We start from the raw sequence: 7642 nt of genomic DNA on the forward strand, positions 1-7642 counted from the left end.
GAGAGAGAACGAGAGAGAGAGAGAGAGAGTGAGAGAGAGAGAGAGAGAGAGAGAGAGAGAGAGAGAGAGAGAGAGAGAGAGAGAGAGAGAGAGAGAGAGAGAGAGAGAGAGAGAGACAGGAGTTATGATTTACTATCATCTTAGTCATCAGGCTATGAAACTAAACTATAAATCAGTTTAATTGACCATATATAGTAACAACATGTCATAACTAGACATTATTATTACATTGGTATAGGACCAACTCATATCCCCTGTACTGCTATGCATGAGTCATATCCCCTGTACTGCTATGCATGAGTCATATCCCCTGTACTGCTATGCATGAGTCATATCCCCTGTACTGCTATGTATGAATCATATCATCTGTACTGCTATGCATGAGTAATATCCCCTGTACTGTTGTGCATGAATCTTATCCCCTGTACTGCTTGGATGTCATATCCCCTGTACTGCTTGCATGAGTAATATCCCCTGTACTGCTGTGCATGAGTCAAATCCCCTTTACTGCAGTGCATGAGTCATATCCCCTGTACTGCTGTGCATGAGCCATATCCCCTGTACTGCTTGCATGAACCATATCCCTTGTACTACTGTGCATGAGTCATATCCCCTGTACTGCTTGCAAGAGTCATATACCCTGTACTGCTATGCATGAGTCATAAACCCTGTACTGCTATGCATGAGTCATATCCCCTGTACTGCTTGCATGAGTCATATCCCCTGTACTGCTTGCATGAGTCATATCCCCTGTACTGCTTGCATGATTCAAATCCGCTGTATTGCTTGCAAGAGTTATATCCCCTGTACTGCTTGCATGAGTCATATCCCCTGTCCTGCTTGCATGAGTCATATCCCCTGTACTGCTTGCATGAGCCATATCCCCTGTACTGCTTGCATGAGTCATATACTCTGTACTGTTTGAATGACTCATATCCCCTGTACTGCTTGCATGAGTCATATCCCCTGTACTGCTTGCATAATTAATATCCTCTGTACTGCTGTGCATGAGCCATATCCCATTTACTGCTTGCATGAGTCATATCCCCTGTACTACTATGCATGAGTCATAAACCCTGTACTGCTATGCATGAGTCATATCCCCTGTACTGCTTGCATGAGTCATATCCCCTGTACTGCTTGCATGAGTCATATCCCCTTTACTGCTTGCATGATTCAAATCCCCTGTACTGCTTGCATGAGTCATATCCCCTGTACTGCTTGCATAATTAATATCCTCTGTACTGCTGTGCATGAGCCATATCCCCTGTACTGCTTGCATGAGCCATATCCCTTGTACTGCTGTGCGTGAGTCATATCCCCTGTACTGCTATGCATGAGTCATATCCTCTGTACTGCTGTGCACAAGTCATATCCCCTGTGCTGCTTGCATGAGTCATATCCCCTGTACTACTATGCATGAGTCATAAACCCTGTACTGCTATGCATGAGTCATATCCCCTGTACTGCTTGCATGAGCCATATCCCCTGTACTGCTTGCATGAGTCATATACTCTGTACTGTTTGAATGACTCATATCCCCTGTACTGCTTGCATGAGTCATATCCCCTGTACTGCTTGCATAATTAATATCCTCTGTACTGCTGTGCATGAGCCATATCCCATTTACTGCTTGCATGAGTCATATCCCCTGTACTACTATGCATGAGTCATAAACCCTGTACTGCTATGCATGAGTCATATCCCCTGTACTGCTTGCATGAGTCATATCCCCTGTACTGCTTGCATGAGTCATATCCCCTTTACTGCTTGCATGATTCAAATCCCCTGAACTGCTTGCATGAGTCATATCCCCTGTACTGCTTGCATAATTAATATCCTCTGTACTGCTGTGCATGAGCCATATCCCCTGTACTGCTTGCATGAGCCATATCCCTTGTACTGCTGTGCGTGAGTCATATCCCCTGTACTGCTATGCATGAGTCATATCCTCTGTACTGCTGTGCACAAGTCATATCCCCTGTGCTGCTTGCATGAGTGATATCCCCTGTACTACTATGCATGAGTCATAAACCCTGTACTGCTATGCATGAGTCATATCCCCTGTACTGCTTGCATGAGTCATATCCCCTGTACTGCTTGCATGAGTCATATCCCCTTTACTGCTTGCATGATTCAAATCCCATGTATTGCTTGCATGAGCATATCCCCTGTATTGCTTGCATGAGTCATATCCCCTGTACTGCTATGCATGAGTCATATCCCCTGTCCTGCTTGCATGAGTCATATCCCCTGTACTGCTTGCATGAGCCATATCCCCTGTATTGCTTGCATGAGTCATATCCTCTGTACTGTTTGAATGAGTTATATCCCCTGTACTGCTTGCATGAGTCATATACCCAGTACTGCTTGCATTAGCCATATCCCCTGTAATGTTTGCATGAGTCATATCACCCATACTGCTATGCATGAGTCATATCCCCTGTACTGCTTGCATGAGCCATATCCCCTGTACTGCTGTGCATGAGCCATATCCCCTGTACTGCTGTGCATGAGCAATGTCTCCTGTACTGCTTGCATGAGTCATATCCTGTGTACTGTTTGAATAAGTCATATCCCCTGTACTGCTTGCATGAGTCATATCCTGTGTACTGTTTGAATGAGTCATATCCCCTGTACTGCTTGCATGAGTCATATCCTGTGTACTGTTTGAATGAGTCATATCCCCTGTACTGCTTGCATGAGTCATATCCCCTGTACTGCTATGGATGAGTCATAAACCCTGTACTGCTATGCATGAGTCATATCCCCTGTACTGCCTGCATGAGCCATATCCCCTGTAAATCTTGCATGAGACATATCCCCTGTATTGCTTGCATGAGTCATATGCCCTGTACTGCTATGCATTAGTCATAAACCCTGTACTGCTATGCATGAGTCATATCCTCTGTACTGCTTGCATGAGCCATATCACCTGTACTGCTTGCATGAGCCATATCCCCTGTACTGCTTGCATGAGTCATATTCCCTGTACTGCTTGCATGAGTCATATCCCCTGTACTGCTTGCATGAGTCATATCCCCTGTAATGCTTGCATGATTCATATCCCCTGTACTGCTTGCATGATTCATATCCCTTGTACTGCTAGCATGATTGATATCACCTGTACTGCTATGCATGAATCATATCCCCTATACTGCTTGCATGAGCCATATCCCCTGTGCTGCTGTGCATGAGCCATATCCCCTGTATTGCTTGCATGAGTCATATGCTCTGTACTGTTTGAATGACTCATATCCCCTGTACTGCTTGCATGAGCCATATCCCCTGTACTGCTGTGCATGAGCCATATCCCCTGTATTGCTTGCATGAGTCATATCCTCTGTACTGTTTGAATGACTCATATCCCCTGTACTGCTTGCATGAGTCATATCCCCTGTACTGCTTGCATGAGTCATATCCTCTGTACTGTTTGAATGAGTAATATCCCCTGTACTGCTGTGCATGAGTCAAATCCCCTGTACTGCAGTGCATGAGTCATATCCCCTGTACTGCTGTGCATGAGCCATATCCCCTGTACTGCTTGCATGAACCATATCCCTTGTACTACTGTGCATGAGTCATATCCCCTGTACTGCTATGCATGAGTCATATCCTCTGTACTGCTATGCACGAGTCATATCCCCTGTACTGCTTGCATGAGTCATATCCCCTGTACTGCTATGCATTAGTCATAAACCCTGTACTGCTATGCATGAGTCATATCCTCTGTACTGCTTGCATGAGCCATATCCCCTGTACTGCTTGCATGAGCCATATCCCCTGTACTGCTTGCATGAGTCATATCCCCTGTATTGCTTGCATGAGTCATATCCCTTGTACTGCTTGCATGAGTCATATCCCCTGTACTGCTTGCATGAGCCATATCCCCTGTACTGCTTGCATGAGTAATATCCTGTGTACTGTTTGAATGACTCATATCCCCTGTACTGCTTGCATGAGTCATATCCCCTGTACGGCTTGCATGAATAATATCCTCTGTACTGCTGTGCATGAGCCATATCCCCTCTACTGCTTGCATGAGTCATATCCCCTGTACTACTATGCATGAGTCATAAACCCTGTATTGCTATGCATGAGTCATATCCCCTGTACTGCTTGCATGAGTCATATCCCCTGTACTGCTTGCATGAGTCATATCCCCTTTACTGCTTGCATGATTCAAATCCCCTGTATTGCTTGCATGAGTCATATCCCCTGTACTGCTTGCATGAGTCAACTCCTATGTACTGCTGTGCATGAGCCATATCACCTGTACTGCTTGCATGAGCCATATCCCTTGTACTGCTGTGCACAAGTCATATCCCCTGTACTGCTTGCATGAGTCATATCCTCTGTACTGTTTGAATGAGTTATATCCCCTGTACTGCTTGCATGAGTCATATCCCCTGTACTGCTTGCATTATCCATATCCCCTGTAATGCTTCCATGATTCATATCCCCTGTACTGCTAGCATGAGTCATATCACCCGCACTGCTATGCATGAGTCATATCCCCTGTAATGCTTGCATGAGCCATATCCCCTGTACTGCTGTGCATGAGCCCTATCCCCTGTACTGCTTGCATGAGCCATATCCCGTGTACTGCTGTGCATGAGCCATATCCCCTGTAATGCTAGCATGAGTCATATCCCCTGTACTGCTTGCATGAGTCATATCCTGTGTACTGTTTGAATGAGTCATATCCCCTGTACTGCTTGCATGAGTCATATCCTGTGTACTGTTTGAATGAGTCATATCCCCTGTACTGCTTGCATGAGTCATATCCCCTGTACTGCTATGGATGAGTCATACCCCCTGTACTGCTTGCATGATACATATCACCTGTACTGCTATGCATGAATCATATCCCCTGTACTGCTTGCATGAGCCATATCCCCTGTACTGCTGTGTATGAGCTATATCCCCTGTATTGCTTGCATGAGTCATATCCCCTGTACTGTTTGAATGACTCATATCCCCTGTACTGCTTGCATGAGCCATATCCCCTGTACTGCTGTGTATGAGCCATATCCCCTGTATTGCTTGCATGAGTCATATCCTCTGTACTGTTTGAATGACTCATATCCCCTGTACTGCTTGCATGAGCCATATCCCCTGTACTGCTGTGCATGAGCCATATCCCCTGTATTGCTTGCATGAGTCATATCCTCTGTACTGTTTGAATGACTCATATCCCCTGTACTGCTTGCATGAGTCATATCCCCTGTACTGCTTGCATGAGTCATATCCCCTGTACTGCTTGCATGAGTCATATCCCCTGTACTGCTTGCATGAGTCATATCCCCTGTACTGCTTGCATGAGTCATATCATCTGTACTGCTTTGCACGAGTAATATACCCTGTACTGCCTGCATTAGCCATATCCCCTGTAATGCTTGCATGATTCATATCCCCTGTACTGCTTGCATGATTCATATCCCCTGTACTGCTGTGCATGAGTCAGATCCCCTGTACTGCTTGCATGTGTCATATCCCCTGTACTGCTTAAATGAGTCATATCCCCTGTACTGCTATGCATTAGTCATATCCTCTGTACTGCTTGCATGAGCCATATCCCCTGTACTGCTTGCATGAGCCATATCCCCTGTACTGCTTGCATGATTCATATCCCCCGTATTGCTTGCATGAGTCATAAACCCTGTACTGCTTGCATGAGTCATATCCCCTGTACTGCTTGCATGAGTCATATCCCCTGCACTGCTTGCATGAGTCATATCCCCTGTACTGCTTGCATGAGTCATATCCACTGTGCTGCTTGCATGAATCATATCCCATGTACTGCTTACATGAATCATACCACCCTGTAATGCTTGAATGAGTCATATCATCTGTACAGCTTGCATAAGTCATATCCCCTGTGCTGCTTGCATGAGTCATGTTCCCTGTACTGCTTGCATGAGCCATATCCCCTGTACTGCTTGCATGAGCCATATCCCCTGTACTGCTGTGCATGAGCCATATCCCCTATACTGCTGTGCATGAGTCATATCCCCTGTACTGCTTGAATGAGCCATATCCCCTGTATTGCTTGCATGAGTCATATCCTCTGTACTGCTGTGCACAAGTCATATCCCCTCTACTGCATGCATGAGTCATATCCCCTGTACTGCTTGCATGAGTCATATCCCCTGTACTGCTATGCATGAGTCATAAACCCTGTACTGCAATGCATGAGTCATATCTTCTGTACTGCTTGCATGAGCCATATCCCCTGTACTGCTGTGCATGAGCCATATCCCCTATACTGCTGTGCATGAGTCATATCCCCTGTACTGCTTGAATGAGCCATATCCCCTGTATTGCTTGCATGAGTCATATCCTCTGTACTGCTGTGCACGAGTCATATCCCCTCTACTGCTTGCATGAGTCATATCCCCTGTACTGCTTGCATGAGTCATATCCCCTGTACTGCTATGCATGAGTCATAAACCCTGTACTGCAATGCATGAGTCATATCTTCTGTACTGCTTGCATGAGTCATATCCCCTGTACTGCTTGCATGAGTCATATCCCCTGTGCTGCTTGCATGAGTCATATCCCCTGTACTGCTTGCATGAGTCATATCCCCTGTACTGCTTGCATGAGCCATATCCCCTGTACTGCTTGCATGAGCCATATCCCCTGTACTGCTTGCATGAGTCATATCCCCTGTACTGCTTGCATGAGCCATATCCCCTGTACTGCTTGCATGAGCCATATCCCCTGTACTGCTTGCATGATTCATATCCCCTGTACTGCTTGCATGATTCATATCCCCTGTACTGCTTGCATGAGTCATATCCCCTGTACTGCTTGCATGATTCATATCCCCTGTACTGCTTGCATGAGTCATATCCCCTGTACTGCTTGCATGAGTCATATCCCCTGTACCTTCTTTTTCTCTTCTATTTCTCCCCTCCCCTCCGCTAACTCTGTTATGTTAGATTAGGGCTGTTATTATGATAGTAGGGCTGTTATTGTGATAGAGTAGTGCTGTTATTATGATAGTAGGGCTGTTATTATGATAGTAGGGCTGTTATTATGATAGTAGGGCTGTTATTATGATAGTAGGGCTGTTATTATGATAATAGGGCTGTTATTATGATAGTAGGGCTGTTATTATGATAGAGTAGGGCTGTTTTTATGATAGTAGGGCTGTTATTATGATAGAGTAGGGCTGTTTTCGTACATATTTCCCTATCACACTTTTCATCCTTCTACAAAATATACTTTCCTGTAACCCGCCTCACTCAATGTGGAACGGATTCTATTATTGACTTACCTTTTATCTAGAATCTCCAGTTGAAACTAGCTAGCCAGCTAACTAGCTACTTGCTATTAGCCAACGGAGGGGTTTTCACCCAGAACATCTGATTTTCTGCCGGAATAACTGAATCACTGGACATTAACACCGGATCGCAACTAGCTAGCCGCAACCGAATGGATGTTGCTGTTGGCTAATCACCACTGCCCCCGAAGCAAGCACCAGTTTGCCTTTAGCTAGCCTCGAGCCAGGCCCATATCCCGGCTATCAACCTCTCTGTCTATCGGACGGGAGTAGCCAGCTAACTAGCTACTGGCTATTAGCCACAGTTAGCGGTTTTTCACCATTGTCCGTGGCCTGCACCACCCACCAGCC

Source organism: Coregonus clupeaformis, chromosome 7, assembly GCF_020615455.1.
Source record: "Coregonus clupeaformis isolate EN_2021a chromosome 7, ASM2061545v1, whole genome shotgun sequence".
Classification (NCBI taxonomy): Eukaryota; Metazoa; Chordata; class Actinopteri; order Salmoniformes; family Salmonidae; genus Coregonus; species Coregonus clupeaformis.